Here is a 24,164-nt window from a genome sequence, read left to right on the forward strand (position 1 = left end):
GGGGACAAATAATCCCCAACATACTTATAGGCTTGATGGCACCAAACTGAAGAGCACTATGAATGAAAGGGACCTGGAGGTAATAATAGACCACAATGAGCCGGCAGCCAACAGGGTAAATAATACTCTAGCATGCATCGATCGATGCATCTCCAGCAAAACCAAGGAAGTGATCGTTCCACTCTCCTGGCCATTGGTGAGACTGCAGTTGGAGTACTGCATCCAATTCTGGGCACCACACTTCAACAGGGACATGGCAAAGCTTGAGAGAGTCCAGAGAAGAGCCACCTGTATGCTCAGTCTGACACGGCAAGCCATACGAGGAAAGGCTAAGGGACCTGGGGCTCTTCAGCGTGAAAGAGAGAAGGCTGAGAGAGGACCTGGTAGCAGCTTACCACTACATCAGGGGAATACATCAAGGGCTCGATGAACAACTGATCACCAGGGCACCCTTGGGGAAAACCAGAAGTAATGGTCACAAACTCCTAGAAGACTATTTCAGGCTCAGCATTAGGAAAAACTTCACAGCTAGAGTGTCCAGACTGTGGAGTAAGCTCCCTCCAGATGTGGTGCAATCACCTTCCCTGGAAATCTTCAAGAGGAAACTAGACGGTCACCTTGCTGGGGTCACCTGACCTCAGTTATCTTTCCTGCCTCGTGCAGGAGGGCTGGACCCGATGATCTTCTGAGGTCCCTTCCAGCCTGACAATCTATGAATATTTACCTTTTGCTTCTTCGTATTGTTGCTGGGGCTCATAAAACATCAATATAAGGCAACCGATGATATACTGAGTCCATCAGTGAGAAAAAAAGGACAGCAGTGCTATCCTTTTTTTCCCATCGCTAATATATTTATTCTATTCTTTACTTGTACTACTACTGCTATAGTCAATTGTGGGGTCAGCACAAGTGAAGAATGGCTGTATGGGTAAGAAGCCAGATTCACACCAATATTTTGGGCTGTACAAATGCAGACATGTGCTACGTGACATTCACAAAACCTACTAAGCATGCCTGGTGCCCAGCTTTTAAGGATTTTCTTGATGCTCTACAAATCCCATTGGGTACCTTCTTTGCCAGTCTTCATGCTACCTGCTATTTATCAAGAGATCAGCTGCTCAATCTTATCGGCCCATGATACCAGCCTCCATTGCATACTTGCTATTTTTTCAAAGAATAACCTTGCTTTGACCCATGTCCTTTAGACAGACAAGGGGCTTTCCATAAACACCTACAACACTGGACCTGTTCTTTTCCTTTAAATCTCTCTTTTAGTATAACTTGCACTCAACACAGCTAGGCCAATGGTAGGAGGAGACAGCTGTTTACTATGGTGACCAAGAATGTTGGTAATGTTTCATTGTTTCCTTCTTTTCCTATTATGCAGAGTGAAAGTGCATCTAACCATCTCGTACAGCCATTTTACAGACATTCCCAGTGAAATGGCCATGACTACATGCAGCAGATTTATTAGGTTCCTTTAAGAAAGCACCTTGAAGTCTCTGTGGACAAATGTTTGGGAAAGATTAAATGACAGTGGCCAGATCTTTAGCTGATGTAAATCAGCACAAGAGCATGGAAGTCCAAGACAATCTAACACCAACTGAGCTTCTTGTGCAGTGGCAGAAATATCTGGTAGCATGGGCCATGTATTTCTACTAAGCAGGAAGGCAGAACTTGTGACTATTTTAATGGGGGAATGGTTAGACAGGGAACTGTGGGCCCTCTGAGCAGCTTGCTTTCAGTAAGGCAAATATTTTGATTCCCTAGTTGCACTCCTATCTTGCCTTGAAAATGCAAAGACAGCAAAAAAGACAGAGAGGGTCACATATTTAGCAAATGACAGCAATTCTCCAATGATGATAAAAAAGCAGCTTGTCTGTCATTGGGCTCCTTTGGTCTTAGATTTTGAGATGCATTATCTTTGCAGAAAATAAAATGTAAATAAAGACTGAGGGAAAGAGAGGCCCTGTAAGCAACAGAAAGCCAATCTCAGAGGCTGACAAACTTAACCAAAGTAGAAGAAAAAGTGGAATCACCTGGTACTCTCTTGTCAATGAAGTCATTCACATGCCTCCAGCACAAAGCACAGGGGAGACGGATACCCTTCCAAAGTGACAGAAGAAACATCTGATTGCATTCATCCTTAGAAAGCTCTGAAACCGCTTCTCCCCACTTTGTTTCCTTCCCAGATAGATGCCCCAAGTGCCAGAACCCATGATCACAAAACCCTGACAGAAGAGTAACTTGCTGTGTAGACTGTTTGTGAGTGAATGAAAGTTTTTGGAGAGTATATTGTGAATTGTACCAAGCAAGAAATTGCAAGTGGGTTGTACAGAACTGCTAACATGGCACCAGATCCCTACCTGTCACAGGGTTTCAATGTAATTCAGTGGAATTGACCCTGTGACCAATTCTCTGCTCTCTCTGGGACAGAGGGAGAAGAAAAAAAAAAAATCCAGGGAATGAGAAATGCTAAGGCTTTGGCATCCTCGGTTAACACAGCACTTCAGCCCACCAGGTAGATTGGTTTTCTACTGGCACTCTCTTAGATATTTGCAATAGATTCCTTTGAACTTATTTCAGTATAATCAGAGGGAAGGAATCATTTAAACCCAAGCATACCGTATGCCTCATAGGGAACAGGAGAATGTTTCTCCTTTTTCCCTAGGCCCAGATCCAACAAAGCACTCAAGGGGACTATACTCGTATATTTAAAACTGCAGCTCATGCTTATGTGTTTGCTAGAGTGTGCAAACCCCTCTTTTTCTCTCTCTGCCTTCCCATTTTATCTTCTAAAAGGACCCATACACACAGAAGCTGCAGGGAATGCAGTTCATGTCTTTTGTGATTAATGAAGAGACAATTCTTCCTGCAGTCCTAGCAAAAATGACTCGCTTCCTTACTTTGATTGTAAGCTCTTTGGGCATTGCATTGTTTTGTGTTTGTATAGCAACAACAACAACAAAAAATAATTTCTGGTGCAAAATTGTGCATCCAAGGTGCTCTGTGAATACAAGTAAGTGATGAAAACCAAGGTTTGATTACCCAACCAACCCTGTCAAGTCCAATCAACTTGAACTAGCAGTAATTGTAAGTCTTGAACACCCAGGTAAAAGGTTTTATGGACTTAGGCAAGCAATTCCAACAGACATTCAGAACCAGCTCTAGACTTTTTAATATGCTCCACTCATTGTAAAAAGGTTATTCATCCTGGAGATTTTATCACTTGAGATGTGCTCCCCCACGTTGTGCAACACAGCGCACATCCTACAGGTCTCTCTCATCTATTTCTTTCAGGGCATAAAGAAGACAAATGTATAGGATGAAAGGACAAGAAAGAGCCAAAAGAATACCTGTAAAATGAGACTTGTGCTAAAGGTAAAAAGTCTTTTCTATTGTACTGACTCCAATAAGACAAAAATAAGACTAGTTTTTTTTTCTTTTTTTTAAAGAAGGGTATGGCATGTGCCATGTTGATTTAGACTTGAGGATGTCAGGAACTCACAAATTTTGGTGCTGTGCAAGGCAAGAACTGCCAGGCTGCGGGCATCTATTAGCTTTCTCACATTGCACTATCATGATGAAGATCAGCAGCTGTGGTAGGGTAGCATGTGTTGCATCAGGTAAATTTTTCCCCGTTATTTTCAGGTGCGTGCCCCTTATGCCACATATCGTATTCTGACAAGGTGTAATGCAACCAGACATGTCTTACAAACTCAGGGATAGAAATCAGGGTTTAAAAAACAAAAAAACAAAAGGGTAGCATAAATCATGAAAGCTTTTCGGGAGCTGAAATCTCATCAGCAGAACAGCAGTTCACTCTATGATAGGGTCCAGTTTTGGCCAATACAGGCAAGGCGGCATAACCATTTTACAAATGAGTGCCTCATAATGCAGCAAAAAAATCAGCCCACAGATACACCCATGCTCCAGCTCTAAGGAGCTCCAATCCCAATTTCTCTCATTTCAATCAGATAAAGTTGGAATGAGTCCTACTGTCTTGTCACATCAGGTTTGCATCAACACATGTAATTCCACTGAACGCCATCTAAGTTTATACTGGTGAGGTGAGAGGAAAATCAAGTCCAATATCTTCTAAGACACATCTAGATTTACAAATCTGGGGAGAACATACTCATTTCCCTAGAGGAACTGAGTTTCAAGGTCTGACATGATGCTGGAGAGGGGCCTGCTTCCTCTGCAATAAAATTTGTACTAAAGGACCATTTATAACAACAAGGAAAACAAACATACAAAAATACTGTTATGTTTAAAAAACAAAACAAAACAATAATTAGCTTATTTCAGAAATCCACAAACTTCTCGTTCTTGAATTCAGTCCGTTTTTACTTCTGACTATAGACACAGTTTATGGGACACAAACTGGCCCAGCTCTGCTGGCATCCACTGAAGCTGAATGGCACAGCTTCATTAAAACCATTTATACCCCACTGAAAATCAGGCCTGTATCTCTATCCATCTATCAGTGGTGTTTCTGAGCCATGGCAACCCTCACCATTTTATGAATACAACCAGAAATTAAGGTTCAGTTTGAGATCCCCCTAGCGACCTCTGCTCCTCAGCCTCTCCTATCTTTGGCGGTTTGGGAATATATTTGGCGTAATTTAAAAAGCATCATCCCATTCATTGGACAAAATCCTGCATATTATGCAGATTCCTAGATGATAATATGTTAGCACACTTTAGTGACTGAGACCAATTTTAAATTACATTAATGCAAAGTTAACAGGGATCATTTGAAGCTGCTGGATGATAGTAATTAAAATGCTGAGATCCCAGAAGCAGAACTTACCCAGAATAGAGGCGGTTTTGGGTATTCTTCAATCCACTGAGCCCAGGGCCACGAACCAGTGATAAAAAAAAGTCTTAGCTTGTTGACACTTCCCTCTTCCCACAAGATTTTGCTGTTCTCACTGAAGTAGGTGGTGTGACTTCTTTGGGAAGTGATGGCAGAGAGTGTTCCTTCTTATCCTCCATCTTCAGGAAGAAATTAAAACAGTGCTATTGAGAGCTTATGTGGTCTTATCCAGCTCTCTTCCATTAAAGTCTGTCAGTCAATCACACTTTTTGTGCTATCGATGTCAATTAGACGTTGACATGATTTTCTGTAAGAGAACTCAGTCTATTGGGAGAAAAAGTCTATGTATTGCTTCCTGACGATCAGGATCCAGTGTTTTGTATTGCATGCTCTTCCGAGCAAAAACTGCAATTGAAATCCTTGTTCAAAAAAGGATCCTCTCAAGCTGGGATGCTTAAGATACATCAGATTCTGCAACTCATGCCATGCAAGGGAATGATGCGACAGCCCAAATGACCATGTGACTGGGACAGGTGCCACCACAAGCCCACAGCAAGGCTCTATCTTGTACTTCTGGATCTGTGCTGGGATGCATTAACTGCTCAGTCTCGGTTACATAAAGCAGATTGTTCATAACACCTAAGAATAAAATCAGAGAACATTTTCAACCATCAATTCAAAATTCAAATGAATCACCACTAAAAAAGTGCAAAGTGTTTTAGACAGTTAATGCACCGAATGAATGCGTAGACAACTGCTTATTAGCCTCAGTGCCATTTAAAATATAAGACAGATGAAGAACAGCAGGCTAAATGTTACAGCAGTCCGATGCATTCCGGCTCAGAACTAATTAGCCGGTGTCAAGATGCAACCGGAGATTTTTCCTGCTAGGAATTATTAAAACAGTAGTTCTTCTCGGCATGTCTAGATGTATTGAAAGAGCCATGGATATTCATAAAACAACTTCTGAAATGTCATGTTTCTACATTCTTATTTACTAACTGCTTCCATAGCTATCAAAACTATTAATGCCAGTCTTGGCAGTTTTCCTCTAAAACAGCAGGCCCCCATCCATAAGACCTTCTTTCTCCATCAGAGTAACACCAACCTGCTTTTGCCACTGCAGAGAGGCAACCGGAAAGTCTGTATAGAATATAGCCATACTTTCTGTTGGTTGCCATGACCCTAATAAAAGCCATCTGAACACTGTTAAGGCAGTGGAACCGACTACACAGGGAAGTTGGGGAAACTGCTTCATTGGAAGTTTTCAAGGGAAGGCTGGATAAGCATTGGTCAGAGAAGATTTAGGAGCAACACTCAGGCAGGGAGGTTGGGTCGGGTAACTCAAGAGTAACTTTCAACCCTATTTTTCTCTTAGTTGTTCCTTTCACTGAGCACAGTAGAAAACCCACTAGCTTTGACGAGGCCTATGACAGTCTTTGGATTGAAGACTCACTTGATGGCAGCCACTAACCACTAACCACTTGATGGCAGCCAGCATATCAGTGGTTGGTTCATGGCTATCATCGAGTTATTTTATGTAATCACAATATTTGCCAAAAGTGCAGGAAATATACTTGTGGGTATGAGTCTGCTACTCTCCCATTTATAAAGGGCATTTGATGCGTAGAGTACTGTGCATCAGATCTGGAATTCTCTTTTTACTTGCTGCTTCTATTCGCTGAAAGTTAGGTACCATATCAAAAGTTACCACAAAAAAAACAAACATTTTGTTGGGTCTTTTGCTGGTGCAGCTGCCTTACATTTACATTAGATTACATTTATGTCCTCTGTAGGGTTTATAAAGCAATCACCAAAGATAATTAAAGACATATTCTCCTCCAACTGATTTTAAAACTAGGTCATCATGTTGATTTAAATAACTCAAATTATGCCTGTGAACATTTAATGAAAATAATAACTGCAAGTTAGTAACAAGCAAAGACAATGTATTGCTTCATTCCTATCTCATTTGATATTTTTTAATCCCAGTTACAAAGAACATTTCTGAAGTTGTAATTGGAGTGTGTCCCCCCCTTCCCTCTCTTTTATTTTAAGATTAAAAAGAATAAGAGGCTCCGGTCATAAAACCTGAACAATCAAAATAAGGCAGGATTCACAGTTTGACTCAGTAAAAACCCATAATATGCATTTAATTCCTATTTATCCTGCAGAGGATACAAGAATTACACTCTACTTTCCCTTACTCTGAAATTTCTCCCTGTGAGGTAACCAACATTTAAAACACTAAATCTGCCTACAATCCCAGAAGAAACTATCATAGAAATCATAGAAATTAAGGGCTGCAAGGGACCTTGAAAGATCAAGCCCAGGCCCTGCTCTGGGCAGGAATACTGCTGAGATCAACCGATCCCAGCAAGCCCAGTCTCCTCTTGAAGACTTGCACGGCTGGGGACGGCACCACCTCCGTGGGCAGTCTACTCCAGATTCTGGTCACTCGTACCACAAATTAGTTTTTCCTTGCTGTCAAAGGACGGGGTCCTTAAGGATGGCTGCATTCTCCTAAGGCCCCTTGACCATGCCAATTTGGCCAGATGGGCACCCTCAGCTCTCTCTCGCCACACCTTTGATGAGAAATATGAAAATAGGGAGCCTGCCTTTAAGTCCTCTGGGACACGGTCTGATGGACTTACTGAACCCCGTGGGTTCCCGGACCCCTTGTTTCACAGTGGGCATTTGGGGGCACCCTAGCCTTATGGGCTGTACGCGTGGCTCCAACCATCCCTTTACCATGCCCCAAGCCTCACAGATGGCACTGACATTGTCTTGCCTCGGCCTCATTGTAATTCGGCCCCTTGCCCTCACTGGGCTCTCCGCAGCCCTGTCTCTGAGCCCTCTCTGGCACCAAGGTCTCTACTCTGTAGTGGGCCCCAATGAGGCCTCCTCCTTCCCCGACTAGCCTCACCCAAACCACCGGCCTTATAAAACTTCAAACAAAACATAAGCCCCTGGGCTATAACTTAACGCAGGCTACCGACGGTGTGCTCTGCCCCGTTCCATTGCCCGGAGCAGAGGTGAGTCAGGCCTCTTTCCCTTCTCACCTTAGAGGGCTCCTTCCCCCTCAGCTGCCAGCAGAGACCTGCCTCCCGTCGTGTCAACCTGGGGTTACCTGGGCCCATGGCCCCGCCCCTCCCGCCAGCCAACCAGGTGCAGGTGCGGACTAATTCCCGCCTTAGCCATTTGCCATGGCCACCTGCCCCTGGGCTCCCGCCTGGCTCTTCGGGCTCTCCCCAGGCAGGTCCTGCTCTTCTAGGAGCAGGCACCTGAGTGCCCTGCCACACTCGCTTCCAACCTGAAACCACCATCTACCAGTTTATGGCCATTGCTCCTTGTCCTCTGGGGGTACCCTGCTGATCAGTTTTTCTCCCAGCTCCCAAGATTCACCCCTTACATACTTATAATCAGCCGCCAAGTCCCTCCTCCTTCAGTCTTCTCTGCCCCAGGCTGAACAGTCCCAGAGCCAAAGGCATAGTTGCATCACAGCTACTATAATGCATAAGAGGCAGTGAGGTATACAGCATGAAACAAAGTTCAGTCTTCTGGGATGTATTTTCTGACTCTGCCAATGACTCACAGTATGACTGCCTCTCACTCACCAAACCACGGTACCCTGCCCCCCTGGGCCATGATGGTGCCCTTCACGCCTCACCCACAGCCTCCCATTCCCTGTCCCTGCTGGTGCCCGTCACTCCTGACAGCCATCAGAGGGCTTAAAAAGAGTGGGAACATGACCGGGGAAACCCAGATATATGGTAACCCTATCTTGGTGGCACATACACACTTGAGCACAAGCATTAGACAGACAGACAGATTAAGCCATTTACGATATGAGAATTGATGTTAACAGAAGCGATAGTTCTAGGTTTGTTACAAACAGGGAATTAAATGATGCTCTTTGCTTAGAATCTGTGCACAGGACAAGAGACAACAGGAAGATATAGATGGGAGAATAAAAGGCAACACTGAGACCATATTGGACAGCACAATAGACAGCACAGTCCAAACACAAGATTCATAAATGGTTATCAAGCTGGTTGTAGGCACTGCAGCAAAATAATTGTTAATTATAACTCTGGATACTCATGGGCAACCAAAATACTTCTCCTTGTCCTTACAACATTAGATAAATCACTGCTCAGGTTCAAACTTCTCTGACCCCCTAAAAACAAAGTAAACTTCCATCGTTGGTTAGTAGGGAAAAAAAGTAACCCAAGAACAACCATTAGATTGGTTACCATTGTGAAACTCTCGGAACTTATGCTATATCCAAATATAGGGCTTTTGGGGGGAAAGGTATATACATCCACGTAAGAAAATCTGTTCAATAACAGAAGCACATTAAATGAGTGAGGATTCTTTTACTCGTTAAACTTGGAGATTTATCTGAGTTTTCTCAAGAAGAGCTAATTATGCACAAATAAAGTATGGATGCTTCCAGTCACATCCAGCATCTAGTCATCTGTCATAGCCAAGGAAGCACATTCAGATCAGCACATCTTCTGCTCCCTTAAAATGCAAATCAGGCAACTGCTTCTGTTCCAGCTGTCAAGCCATTTAATAGACCTTTACATGAGCTTCACACAAAACAACAATTGCTCTGTTTGCCAACAACAGTGACAGTGCCGCCAGGTTTGAACAGGGAACATAAGTGTTGAATTGAGTGCCCTCAGGACTTTTTCACCATGAGCACCAATTCTAGTCTTGTGTAACACATGCCATTGCCTTGTGCAGTGTTTCAAGGAAAGCACTGACTTTCAGTGGGGAAGAAGAGCTATTATTTTTTCGTGTTGGTTTTCTATTAGTAGCAAGATATACTTGCTTCTGTTCCATTCAAAGACATTAAGGAAATAATTAATTGGAACATGCTTTGCTCACCTGATTGTCCATCTCTGTAGGCCATGTTTAAAGTTTGACTGTCAAGTGGCAGAAATTTTAAGGATTTGTATGAAGTTTTGAGAAGATTATTTACATAATCCGTTCCTTGGAGAGGACACAGAGAGACTACTTCAGCGATTGTAAATCAGCACAGCTTCACTGAAGTTGTGGGGAGCGGTAGGGGATGGGGCTGACTTATAACATCTGAGGATCTGGTCCTCCTTTGAGGAGGAGCCAGGATGCTACAAATGCTTACAAGTAATAATCAACTTCTTTCAACCTGCAAACCCCCAATTTAATCTTCCTTCTTTGTTCCCAACAAATAACTTCAAATTATGTTTTTATCTTTTCCAACCCATGTTTCTTTCTTTGGTGATGGTGAGCAGGGGGGAGATAGGGGAAGGGAAGGTATGTGTTTGTACATACGTAGAAACAAATATATGAATAGTCTTATATCAGCACACATGGGGAACAGGCTGTTTTCCCCAGTGTATGCTATATGTTTAGCAGAGTCCTCATCAACCTACTTATATTCAACACATGTGAGAAACAAGGTCTCTGTTCTCATTCAAATCAGCAGGATCTGGTGCTGTCACAATGGCTTTCCAGGGTTGCAAGATGGTGAGGGCAGAGACTCAAGAGACTTGAATTATACTCCTGGATGTACACTGATTTGTTGGGCAACCTGCAGCTAGACCACCCTGTCTTGAAAAAGTATGCACAAAACACTAACTTCCTTGGTAAAGCACTGTCATGGATAGATGAAAAGATCCCTGCACTCCCATTAGAACAAGCATGAGTCTGATCCAGTGTGGACAGTCATATGTTCCTGTGTGCTTGGGGGAAGTGAAGAGCAACAAGGGGTAAAATTAAGGCTGCTGCAGCCATAGCATAAGTTATAATGTACCTAGCATTTATTCACCTGGTAAAAATACATAGCAGCACTAATTGCTATAAATATCAAATGGAACAGTTTCCATTTAATCTCATCAAGGTCAAGTAAAATTTCCATGCAATATAAAATTTTCTACAAACTAAACTGAAGCTCTATAAATTGCCAATTAAAAAAAGAGTTAAACCCATGGACCAAATAATAATCTCTTGTATACAAATCAAAACTAAAGTTGACTGGATGCTACTAGCCACAGGGAAGCATGCACACATACTATTTGTTTCAGAAGAAGTATTAAAAGGGAATTACAATTATTCACAGGCTCTGATGCTCGCAGTGTGTTGCTACTGTGTGTCTGTTGCATTGCATCAGCATCCCAAACTGAGCCGTGTACCCTTAGGGGAGCTTGCGACTAAAGGGGTTAGCAAATGGGCAAACAACCGATTCTCATGCAGGCCACCATCAGGCCCCCAGTCCATTCTGTGAACAGTGATGAGCCAAGGCAATCATTCAAACATCTCAGTAGAGAAATTATGGTGCACTTCCGACGTTGTGACTGCAGAAACAAACAGCTGTATCTAGAAAATTTCTGTGAATAACAATGTTTTTTGTCACCAATCAATGTCGACTTTGAGAATGGGGCAAATGGGTAGATATAGCCTCACAATGGGGCATGTGGCCTACTGTTTTCCGCCGGGCAGAAGCCAAATTGCTAGCAGCTAGGACAGACTTCTGATGGGCAACGTAGTCCAATATGTCAAGAGCCACTCAAGCACCAGGAGTATTAGATGCTATTTCTGACTCCACTGCATACAGACATCGGGCAAGTCCTGTCATCTCCATGTGCTTTCATCCCTTGTCTCTCCCTGTAGAACATGTCCCAAAATGAGGTCACATAAGAGACTTAAATCCTGGCATTTCCTAATATTTACATGCTTGACTGTGCAAACATAATAACCTGTGTGTGCGAATGTGCACTCACACACATATATGGACAGGTCTGTGTCCAAGAGAAAGACCACCAATGCAACGTGGTTTATCCAAACTCTAAACCTTCTTAGCTTTGTCATTCTGAAATCACTTCTTCAGGCCTGCCTTTTATACCAGAGCAGATTTCTGCCCCCACATGACCTGTCTATGAATAAACATGGGAGCAGATTCATGTCTACTCATCCCAGGGTATTATTGCTCTTTTGCAAAATGATCTGCAATAGAGAGTAATTAAAAAAAAAAAAAGTTGCAAACCTACATTGTACTCATTAGGCTGAGTCAATACAATGCACTTTAAGGTTACAAAATGCTCTTTAATATAATATAACCTCATGTTTTAATGAGTCTTTATTGATAAAGGAGTTTTGTTTTATTGGTTTTCTTGTACTGAAATGCAGCTCTACTGCCATACCGCTGCAGCTTGCACTTGGAGACACATCACAATTAAAAGGCTCTGCTCCTCGATGACCCGTTTAAAGCCCATTTTAGTGAAGGGAAAGGCTCCCACTGACTCAATTGACTTTTGACGTAGCATCTGAATTTTGGCTCTAAGGAGATCACTACCAGGGGCAGCTTTATGGGTTTGTGTGTAGCGTACAGTCAACTTGGGCTCCCACCTAGGATTTTACCTTAACCTATCCCTGCCATATGCAGAAGAAAATAAATCTGTAATTTTTTTTTTTTTTGATGGCGCTTTATGTACAGCTTAGCTAGCACAGCAGGGAGCCTAAGCTAACATGTTTGCTAAGGCTGGAAATATAGAAACAGTGAGGACAGTGCTACAGTGGGAATGTTCCTAGCCAGGTAAGGCTTAATTAGTTAAACTGTAATAAACACCATCTAGCCATGATACGAAGCAATCAAATTCTTTCACACTACTGCATAATGATCCCCAGGCCCCTTTGATAGTGTCTTCTTGATGATCCCTAAAACAACAGTATTGCCCTCTATCCCTGTGAAAAAGAGATCCCTTTGCATGGCAACTTCAGCCTGGAGTGGTAGATTTAACTCTTACCAAAAGTTCAGTCCATTTAATTAGTAGCTAATCATACTCAGGACCTAAAAAGACCTACTCTTGCTGGAAAAAGACTCTCTTTAGAAAAGTGTTGCAAACTCTACTGTATTTGTCTTTTAAACTAGACCATAGAAAGCACTTGGGCATTTTTCTGACTTAAATTGACAGAAGGATGGAGTAGATTGTCCTATTCCATCTCTTACGACTGTCTTTCCCATTACGTTAAGTGCATAAAATTAACAATGAAAACACAATTTCCAACTAGAAAGACATTAGTCAATTGTTCTAATTAATACCTGGCAGGCTAATGGTAATTAATTGGTGACTGATTATACAGCTCTTTGGTGTCAAGTCAGTTACTAAATGCTGCATTTAATGCATGAAAAAGGAGTGACTTGTACCTCTATAGCTGATGGTGTGGTAAATTGGTTACATATTAATTGGATTGTTATAACTTTGGAGAAGTTGTCAAATGTTCAGCTAATGGTGCCATGCAGTGCCAAGTGAATTCACATCACCTTCCACTCTCATCACAGCCTTCGAACTGCATGGCAGACTATTTTGCCATCCAGAAATAAAAGCTTTTGTCAACTTGGAGGGGAAATAAAGTGCTCCGAACTTCATCAGGAAGAACCCAAGACCTTTCAAGTGTCGTCAGGAAAAGCTAGAAAGAGATAGCCTCACCGACACTAGAACAGCAAGCTGCTTAGTGATTAAGGTGCTCAGCTGGGAGGTAGGAAACTAAAACTCCTGAAGGAGGAGGAACAAACACTTGAACGTTGGTCTCCAGGAGCTGATCCCTGGACAAACCCAGAACAAATACCCTTTCCACGGATCCCAAAGAACTGCGCATCTAGAGTCAACTCAAACCAATGTTGGCAAAAAGGTTGGGCTATTCTCTCCTTTTTAGCCATTGGGAATCTACAGCAAGAGAGACACGAAGACTGAGCTCTTCCAAGTCATTGATTTTCCTCATTTCTAACTAAGATCAGTGAAAAACTACCTGTGCTCAACACTTGGAAAAAAAAATCAAGTCACAAGTGACAGTCAAACAGCTTATGGCAGAGCAAGGAACTTAATCTCTTTCTCTTGATGCCCAAAAGCAGTGTTGGACCAATAAAACCACCATCCTTCCTTTCTCTTGGCCATAAAAGAAAGCTATTCCAGGAGGCCCTATGATCTGTCTCATGTAAAGGTAAAGGAGTTTAAACAACATAAAGTGGCTAAACCTGTGGGTGAACAAGAAATGATTCATTAAGTGTCAATAATTTAAAAGACCAAATGGTTTGTTCTTTAAAAAAAAACAAAAACAAACAACCCCCCCCCCCAAAAAAGTAATTTTGTTATTTGACCTTTCATGATCCTACAGTGGGTCTGGCCTACAAATCAGACCATTCTTCACTTCACCATGGATCTAGTATTATTCTACATCACTAGGAAATAATAAAATCATATAAAAATAAAATCACAAATATGAAAATATATTTAAAAATGTGTTGGAAGTTAGATCCCAACATTTTTTGTAATATTTCAAAATTCTGGCAAGAAATGCTGGGATTATGAATGGGAATTTCTCAAAAAAAATCCATTTTATAGAAAATTACAAGAATATTTGTTTTTATGCAGAATGAAAAAAAAAAATCAAAGCATCATAACTTCTTCTGAAACCAACTCTGTGATTTTGAAAACCTAACGTATTTTGTCTCAGGTAAGAGAAATCACTGAGAATTAGAGGCAGTAAAGCCTCAGTTATAAAATTGTCCAAAAATTACCTGACAAAATATTTTTCCATCATAAAATGTCATGTCATTGAAATAAAAGCTTTGTACAAGAATTTGTCAATTTTGACAACATTTCATTTAAGAACTTGTAAGGAGGAATTTTGATGATGCCAACATGTCCCACTCCCTCATTATCAGACTGGAGTGTTTCCATTTCTTGTTCTCAAAAATGGCTTTTCACTCCCTGCCATGCTCTTTCCCCACACAAACTATAATTAGGTCTCCTAAATAACCAGTCTGATTTTCCAAGTATTAAGTACTCAGCAGTTCCCATTGACATAAATGTGTTTGCCATTTTTGAAAATCAGAATGAGGACAAGTGAGCTAAAGTAATATCTGTTACTACAAACACTAGACATAAAGGAGTGCAAGCTGGGAGAGAGTTAAGGCACAGATTTTCTGACTTCCCTGAAGCCATGTTGTCCCTAACCCTAACTCCATTTCCACTAAGAAATACAATCCTCCATTAATTCAACTACTGGTGAATTTTTTAGATGATAATCAGACTGGCACTGATAACACAGCCATAAAGTGAAGCCAATGTTTTGAATGAACTAAGGCAAGATACTTCACTTGTCCATGCCTTGGCTCCTCACCTTTGCCCCGTCTCCCTTATTTGTTCAATTCAGGTTGATGCCTATAACATCAATTTATTCTTAAGGAAGTTTTCATGTGGCACTCAGCAACAGGTGGGGCCATGATGTCAGTTGGGATAACCACACAGTACCATCAAACAAATGGTCACACCTTCATTAGAAAACAAGAACAGCAGCAAAAACCCTGGAGATTTTAAACAAGCCACTGTGATGCACAGTTAACTTTAAAAAGCAGCAGATTTTGTCTGTAATTGTCTTCTTGTCTAGGCCAAGTTCAAGCAGTCTGTAAAACTTGTATCTCTTTCTGTGTGTGTCTATTTAAAGAAAGATCTGATCATAATTAAGGGATTTCCTCTTGCAGATTGGGGGAAAAACCTACCTGATCTTGAGCTCTGTTGAAAAAAAATATATTTTTTTGCTCGTGGGTCTGGGAAGAGATTAGCTCAACTCAGTGGAGAGTTCTGTAGGGAAAATCACATTTAAGCATTAAAATATGTTATTTTTCTTTTTGAAAAAGTCTCTCGCCTATTGACTGGTTCTGCTGCTTGATGCAACCAGTGACTGCCACATATAAAATAGCAGTAGCTCCCAGGAAGTCTTATACATCTTCTCAGATCTAAGCAGATGCAGCAAATAAAGAGTGGCGTCGAATGCTAACATACAAACATAGCTGTACACTGTGTTTCAAAGTGGATGCTTTCATTCTTGGAGAAATGGCAGACTGGTTATACTAAATGGTCCCGGTCTCTGTTAACTTGTAGAAGATGTGGGGCAGACAAAACAGAAAGAGCCTGCCTGGATGAATTACCCGTGTGTTTCACTCCTAGATCTGAGTATAAATTTTCCAGCAGAAATGTCCATGCCTTTTCCAGCTTTTCAGTGTGTGTGTGGGGTGGGGAATGGTTTTTGCCCCTACCCCTTTCCTCTTCTACAATTCCCCCACCCTATTTCCCTCTCTCTATTTAGCTAGTGGAAAAGGATTTTTTTTTTTTTAAATGCACAATTTGTTAAAAGTTAACACTTCTAAGTTTCAAGAAAGGTTAACCCACTGTAGTTAATAACCAGATCATGAACAACTCCATGCTGACAAATCACAGGACTACTTAATTTCTTCTCGACCAGGTTGAATTTTTTGTCAAAGTGTGTAATTTTAAAGTTTCCCTCCCACTCCAAAAATTCAATGGCAACTTTTGAAGAAAATATCAACCTATCTGACAGTTAGCTTGCATCTTTGGCTCCTCTTCTGGTGCTGACAAGGGAAGCATTTAAAGCCAAACGTTGTCTCATTCCTGCTGGATAGACCCATGCACCTTGTGGAAAGCAGATTTATAGCAACTAATTCCTTTTGCATAAACCCTAAAATTACATTGTTCATAGAGGAGCCTGCTGTATTCCCATAAAACAAGTTTGGCAAATTTTAAAACTCCTGGGGAAAATGCCAGAATTCAATGAAAAAAATAAAATAGTGTCAGCAAACAATCATTTTAGAACAACCGTGTGCCTTCAGTAACCCAGCATGTTTATCAATTTTATAACTCATGTCAGTATTGACAAATGTTAACATCAGTATGACATCAACAATTTTAAAGGGAAAGGAACATGTGCTGGAGAAAGGACTTGCTGCTGGAGTAACATGAAATGTATCTACTGGCTTTATTTCCCCCCACCACTGGAAAAAAAAAATTCTTTTCATAAGAAAAAATATTCTTAGTGAAATGCTGGACAAAACATTTACTGTGATGAATCATAGCTGAGGATTAGGAAAAAGAAAAAAATCATAAATTAGATGGAAATGGCTTTGGAATTCAGGGTTGCTCCAGAATATGTTTTCACATTGGTAATTTTTTCACTGGAAGACTGCTTCACACATGGCCACCGTCTGTTCTTATCTCCTCAAGACTTTGCTAAAGGAAGGACTGAACCCCCTGTCTTGCAGACCTCCAAAATGAACCTCAGTCTATCACTGGAAATGTGTCCAGCTGCACAAACACAACTGCTGAACCTTATAGTTTCATAGTTTCCAGGGTCGGAAGGGTCCTGAGCAGATCATCAAGGCTGACCACCTGCCATGGGCAGGAAAGAATGCTGGGGTCAAACGACCCTGGCTAGGTGGCTGTCTAGCTTTCTTTTGAAGACCCCCAGGGTAGAGGCAAGCACCACTTCCCTTGCAAGTTAGTTCCAGCTCCTTGAAAGCAGGAGTCTGAAAACTACTGTTCATGTAGCTACAGTTTGCAAACAGGCAAGATGCATCAAATGCACTGGCAACACCAACCAACAACCACATCTGCTAACTGCACATCTGGCCCGGCTGCTTTGGGGGCTAGGGTCTGCAGCTACATCTTAATTTGCACTCGCGTGAAAAATTTCAAAAGGAAAATCTCTTCTGAGGCAGAAGTATTTAGAGAAGAGTAAATGTTAAGTGTATCTGACAGGAAGATAAATGCTTTGCACAGTCCTTGGCCTTATCAAAGCCTGGATATGATGTTCAATGCCAATCCAAAAATGTTGAATTCTAATTCCCAGGAGTTTTAAGGTGAGTCTCAACATGTCCCACCATGCTTAGTCCCTGATTCAGCAAAGTGTTTAAATGCAAGTGTGTACTTAGCAGGCTTTGCTAATTTATGGCTTTAAAAAAGAGCCCGGGTTAGAGCCTGTCAAAATATTTAATGAAATACAGCTTTGCCTAACCAGAAAAAAGGCTATGCAAGTGAAGGTGTGACTGCAGCATAGACAGAGTTACAGAGACAGGGACAGTTTTATATCTATATCACTGAAGTACCAGTACCGGAGAAATGGTATCTTTGACCTTCAGCACGGACTAGCAAGAGGAATAAATGTCCTCAATATATTTGAATATATTGATCTTCAGCATACTGAAGACACGTTGCTGCTTACTCCCCTTTGACAGGGATTCTTTAAGAACCCATAATAATGATGGCCATAATACTAACCCTGTCTTGACAGGTAAAAATCAATAGGAAGTTAACTATAAAGTCAGGTTTTTAAATAAAGTTGTTTCTTACTTTTGTTGCTCCTAAGTTTGAAAGCAACTACACATAATATCTCAAGACTGAAGAAAAAAAAAAAAAAACCCACAATAATTTTACATTACCCTAAACAGGGAGCTTTAAACTTGCTCTGCATCCTTCAGCAGCTGTTGCCGTCTGACAGTCATCCATACCAGTAGCTCAGGTGACCTTCACATGGTGACAGCCCTTGAATGAAACTTCCAAGTGATACTTGAGACACCCAGCTCCTGTCCTTTAGCCCCAAATCATGCTTTAGGCACAGATCTTAATTCATCACGCCCCACGAAGATGCTGCAATGATTCTTTTGCTGATCTTTACAGTGGGGATTTGTCTAGTTCAACATCCTGGCTGGATGCTGATAATCTATAACCAATGATTTATTTATGCCAGTGATGAATTTTATGGGGAGATTATAACATTTTGCAGACTGATCTTCTAGTTTCTCTCCCTATACCTTGGACCCACATTCATAATTACTGCAGGTGCTCACTTAAGCCCTGCCAGTAAGTTTTAACTAATGATAGGCTGATGGCATCACAAGCCTCATCCATTAGCTCCCAATTTCCATGCACCCACTACATAAGGGGTATTCTGATCACCCGTGGGTGCATTTAAAAGGATAAAGTGCACAAGACATCACATATGCCATGAGGCCATATTCAAAGCTTACTCAAAACCTTACTGAAGGTCACTACTCAACAAACCAACCAAACAAACACAAAACTAATTCTGAAACCTCTGCATCTCATCCCTTCCTGCTGGACCTGTTGCACTTGGTACGTGTAAATTATTTGGGCACATCTCTTGCCATAACAAGCATGAGAGACCACAATACCCTATGGGAACATGAAGCAGTTGATTGATGGCTCCCAAAAGACATGACAAAGGGCTTTGAGAATCAAAACATTCATTTTTAGAGTTCAATCTCCCACCCCTCAGAAAATGACAAACTTTGTCACAGAAAGGAAACTATTTTCCAGCCAGTTCTGTAAATCACCACGCTCCCCTCGTTTTGCCTCCTCAAACAAGCAACCAGTTTTAACTGCTTTGCGTTGATCTAGTGCACATCTAGTCCATTATCTCTTAGCTGCTCATTTATGGATGAAAGTATTTTAAGGCCCCTCTTCCTCCTCCCCAGCCCCACCCCCATCCCTCAAAAAACTGACAAACAAGTAATTCAGTTTGCTCTTGGTCCAACTGCAAGACTGAGTGTGAGGTTTACAAGGTAAATTCTTTAAAAACATAGGATTTTTATGGAAACTTGGACACAGCCTTTGCTAATGTGAATGGCACTGCTACTCCTTTCAACAAGAAGAAGCACCGATCTAGTAAGGCTGTGTGAAGGTTTGAGTGCTGATTCAATTTGGAGGAGATTCGACCCAATTCCTGGAAGTCCTGGAATCCGAAAGATTTCCTTAGGGACTCAGATAGCTACCACAAGACTAGTGCTGTTTTAAGCAGCACCTTAAATGCTTTGCTAAAAGGAGGTGGGATGATCCCTGTGCTCACCATTCATTACATGTTGAAGTGCTGTGCTGTAGCTGGGGGACACAAAGAACAGGGACATGAGATCTGTGTGGAGATTGCCCACAGTGGGTTTTGCAGCAGGGTCTCTGTGCCTCCATTTAGGTTTTTCATTGTCCTTCTTAAGGGTCCAGTTCTACAAAGAGATTTGTACAGGAAAGCAAGGATTTGAAAATCAGCTTCATGGCTTGAAAGCTTGCTGTTTTTTTCCAAAAAACAAGCGTCATTCAACAAAACACGCTATGAGTTTTACACGTTCTGCTGCGAACATAAAGCCTTCCCCAATCAAGCGGTCAATATACTCATAGCTGAATAGTTTGCCTTCTATTGTGTCTTAAAATTTTCAAAGTAGCAGATTCTCCACTTCAGAAAAACCAACACTTCACAGTCACTCGTGCACATGCTTATCTTGAATTCAGTCATGCAGAGGAACTGAAAGTGTTTGCGAAATTGGGCCCAAGGCTCACCAGTGAACTCAGAGGGGGAAAAAAAATAATTATCCTGGTGTCAAATCTCTCCCTCAAGGCTTGGTGAACCCCAGGAGACCCACATTGCTATGGCAGAGAAGGGGAAGTGTGCACATCCTATACTAGATCACCAGCCCCAGCCCCTGATTACATTCAGCAGACTAAATATTGAGCATATGAATATATATATATATATATATTTTAAATCAAGGTATTATTTTATTGTGGCAGTCCCTAAGAAACTCAGAGACCCGAGGTAATAAGTGCTGTCAAGTTAAGGAATTTAAGTTGCTATCCACAGGGCTTGCAGCCTGATCTCATGCTATCAGGTACTGAAACTAAGATTGCAATCTACCCACCTGGTAATATTAAATTGGATAAACTTCCACTGCAGGCAGCTTAATATACAGCTTGAAGGTGACAACAGCTAGTCACAACACATACAAAAACCTGTAGGGAGAATTTGTTTAAAAGATGAAAATCTCCTTCCCAGCCTTTCCCCTCCCATCTGAGACTGTACAGGCAAATCTGAAGTCCACTGCATTTGACTTGGTTATTTTAATCATCATCTTTGGTTGGCTCCCTTTTCCAATCCGACCTGGAAAATAGCAAGCAAGGTTTGACAGCCTGTCTGTACCAGTATAAGAGGACCAAGTGAAATGGTTTCACGGGGGACTCAGATTGCTATATACCCTGGCTGGCTCTTCAATGAAATGTCCAGGAGAATCACAGTTATCAAATCTCTCAGGGGGCCTTGACAAAACAGCACTGGTTAGGGAATAAAGCTACTACAAAGTGATGTCAAGACTTCCAATCTCTCTGTTGAGGTTAATATGGCCAGAAGAAGGTTACTTTAAACTTACTTGCAAAAAGCAATTTCCCATTTTCTTTCCCCTTTGTTTTCCAACAGGTTCTACTGTTGCAAAAGCATCTCCACTTAACATACAGCATCAATGATTAATGCGTGGTAACCAGGTTTAATGCACAGCAGAAATGATGGATATAGATTGGTAGCTTGCTTAATATAGTGCCAATACATCATGTTAAAGGTGGACTGTTGGGCCACATCAAAACGGAGAAAAGAAAGCATTTCTACAGAAGTGAATTTACTGGGCTGGTGTTTCTTGGCCTCCCTCATCAACCATGGGAGATATTTAGAAATAAATTGATCAGGGTTGTGACTGTCCCATTGCCCTACCCCATTTCCAGATAATGCAACCACCGAGGGAATTACAGGCTAATTCCTCTTGATTCATTTGTGATTGTGTCAGCAGTGTGGAGCTCCAGAACGAGCGGAGGAAGAGCCATAGGAAGAATACTTGAGTTGAATTTTGTTCTGCTTCAAGAGGCCTTGGAAATAATATGCAAGAAGGGGAGAGGCAAAGCATCTACCCAGAGAGGCTGCTTCCTGCTTTCCCAAAACTTGAAACCTGTGTGGATTTACCTGTGCACAAAGTGGGGGTAAAATGCTCCCCATCCGATCAGGTACTATTTACCTCTTAGATAAGATGCAAGGGGCTATGTCACCCGTCACTGACCGTGACATAAAATGCCACATGGGCCTGGGACCGCAGTGGTTTGATACTGGGGTGTTTCATAAGCATGCCTTTTCAGTGGTGCGCATGGACACAGAAGGTGTCAGATGGCCAGGAATCAAACAGCCTCATTGTGCAGTAAAGCAGGGTAAAAATATTGACAGAGGGCACTAAGGAAGAGCCAAGCATGACTATCAGCCCATCACTGAAGGCAGGGTAGATCTTCTCTAGAAACTTTTGGCACAGTTACCTCCCACTGAGATACAGCCAGGATCAGGGCAATTCTTTAACAGTGTAGGGTAACACCACCAAAGCTCAGGCAGGAAAGGAAGACCCTAATGCAAAAGAAGTTGGAGGAGGATTCAAGGGGAAAGTGAAGTGCCAGATCCCTAAATTAATATTCTTCCTGTTCTTAGAAGTGCACGCCACTTTTAGGAACTGATCCTTCAAGGTGCCCGTCTTTCTCACTAAGCAGCGCAGGACAGATCCTGCATCCCCGACTCCCATTGGTCCTAGCATGTACTATAAGCAGGCTAACACTTTGCGGGAGTCACTCATCCAAGTGTAAAATCAGTCCCAGCTAGCTAAAAAATCCCATCCAAGGATCTGCTCACAGATCCTGCCTTCCACAAAATAACCACCAGGCCAGTGGTGAGGGCATTTATCTATGTTGTAAGGGAATTCAGTTCAAGTCGCTAGCATAAATCAGGTGCAGAAGAGCTTGAACCCTGATCTGTTGGCTCTTGGGCGATTCTCCAAACCACCTGGCTGTTGTGTCAGGAACATGTCAGTCTTACTCTCTTGTAACATGGGCTCATGTAAACATTTTCTGCCACAATTGGTGTGTGCTCCAGCAAAAAAATCTGTTTTAATGAATTGGAATTTATTACTGAAAAAAATCCTTCCAAAATCCGTAACCAGCTCTAATGATCACCCAGCTGAAGTCAGACATGATTAGTTTGTGGCTTCTTTCAGCCTTCATCTGAGCCTGCCTACATCTGTTCTTGTTGTTGATGTTTTTTAATCACATCCATGTTAGTGATGGGACTAGGGCAAATCTGTGAACAGCAGGAAAACAAATGTAAAGTAAATGTGCGCTTCTGTAGAAATCTTTTAAAGCCATCATCAAAATGATATGCTCTATTATTTATATCCAACGTTCCAAATCCATATTTCATGCAACTTCCAATTTCTCTTCTAACAGTATTTATTAATTTAAAATCAGTTATATATATTTTTTTTTATGATCAATTTGAACTAAAATAGATGGTGAGCAGAGTTGTCATTCCCATTAACAGATTAACTCTTTGCAGGCTTCTCATTCTTTTGAGGCTGCTTAGAGATTGTCTATTAGGCCTGTGCGAATAGGGAACTATTCAATTTGGATTCAGCCAATTTGCATGCCAGAGACTGAATTCAGATATCTGAATTGTTTTTCCAATTTGATTCGGCCGCATCGCTTTGCACGATCCAGTGACGATTTGGAGATTCGGCCATAGAGTATAATGGAGAATCAATGAAATAGCTATAACATCATTGTCTTTTGGCTGATTTAGATGAAACCTTCAGAGACGGTAGCCTCTTCTGAGAGTGTGAGGTATGCCAAGTTTCAAGGTGATAGGTATAGGGGTTTATGGAAAACTGTACCTCAAATTCATGAAAGCAAAACTCCTGTCACGTGTGTGTTAAGCTACAGTGGAGTGAAAACTGCAGGGATGGTAGCTCTTGCTTAGGCCACAAAGCCTGCCAAGTATCAAGGAGACAGGTAGAGGGCGAGTCTGGGCTCTGGGGCCCTGCACCTCTGGCTGAAGGCATGCAAAACTAGTGACATGGGTGCCGTCTCCCAGTCCTGATCTTCAACGGGAATTTACAAACCACTTTTCACAGACAGACCTATGAACTTCACTTCACTAACCTCCTAGATATAGTAACTCATGGACTCAGTATAGACACTGGATTTATGACACTCTACAACCAACCTGAGATTCAACTCCCCAGGTACCTCCCCACTTTTACCTGCTACATACCCCTTTTTCCTACCCCAGTCTGTCTCTCAACCCTGAAACCTCCATTTCCATTCTCACTGACTGGCTTTGTTGCCTGCATTGCGTGCCAGCCTCTGGCTTCTTTACTATTCCTTCTGTCCAGGAAGAGCGTACACACACGCACGCACTCACAACTAATGCTTCCTCAGTCTGAGGAAGGTTTTTTAAACCCAAAAGCTTGCACAGAATAATTTCTCTAACTCTTCAGTTGGTCTAATAAAAGATATCAGATTAACCCTAAGAACCTTCTCTGGGCAATATCCTTACACTGACACGGCTACAACCACACCCCTTAACACACACAAGTTACACGAGTTTTGCTTTCAGCAGTTTGTGGTGCAGATTCACAGAAACCCCGTGCACCTCTGCCTGAAACCTGGCAGGCCTCATGCCCGCACGAGGGGCGATGTACGTGGCAGGACAGGGTGGCCATGTAATGGCCCACTCTCGGAGCTGGAGGCAGCAGTTTAGTTTCTCACCCACGAGCAGGGTAAGAACATCTCCCTGCTGAGCTCCCGAGCCAGGAGAACTTGGAGGCATAAGGGCTGGGGTATATGAGGAGGAGGAGGCC

At 42.0% G+C, this 24,164-nt stretch overlaps 1 long non-coding RNA gene across 1 annotated transcript; it reads right to left on the reverse strand.

The window, feature by feature from the left end:
- Positions 1-3,143: 3,143 nt before the first annotated feature.
- Positions 3,144-20,456, reverse strand: LOC132243951 (uncharacterized). Its single transcript, XR_009455513.1, has 3 exons — positions 20,373-20,456; positions 19,532-19,682; positions 3,144-5,461 (listed from the first exon to the last, which is right to left on the reverse strand). It is a non-coding gene; the product is annotated as an uncharacterized LOC132243951 (long non-coding RNA).
- Between the last annotated feature and the right edge of the window lie 3,708 nt (positions 20,457-24,164).

This window comes from Alligator mississippiensis, chromosome 11 (genome assembly GCF_030867095.1).
Source record: "Alligator mississippiensis isolate rAllMis1 chromosome 11, rAllMis1, whole genome shotgun sequence".
In the NCBI taxonomy this organism is placed as follows: Eukaryota; Metazoa; Chordata; order Crocodylia; family Alligatoridae; genus Alligator; species Alligator mississippiensis.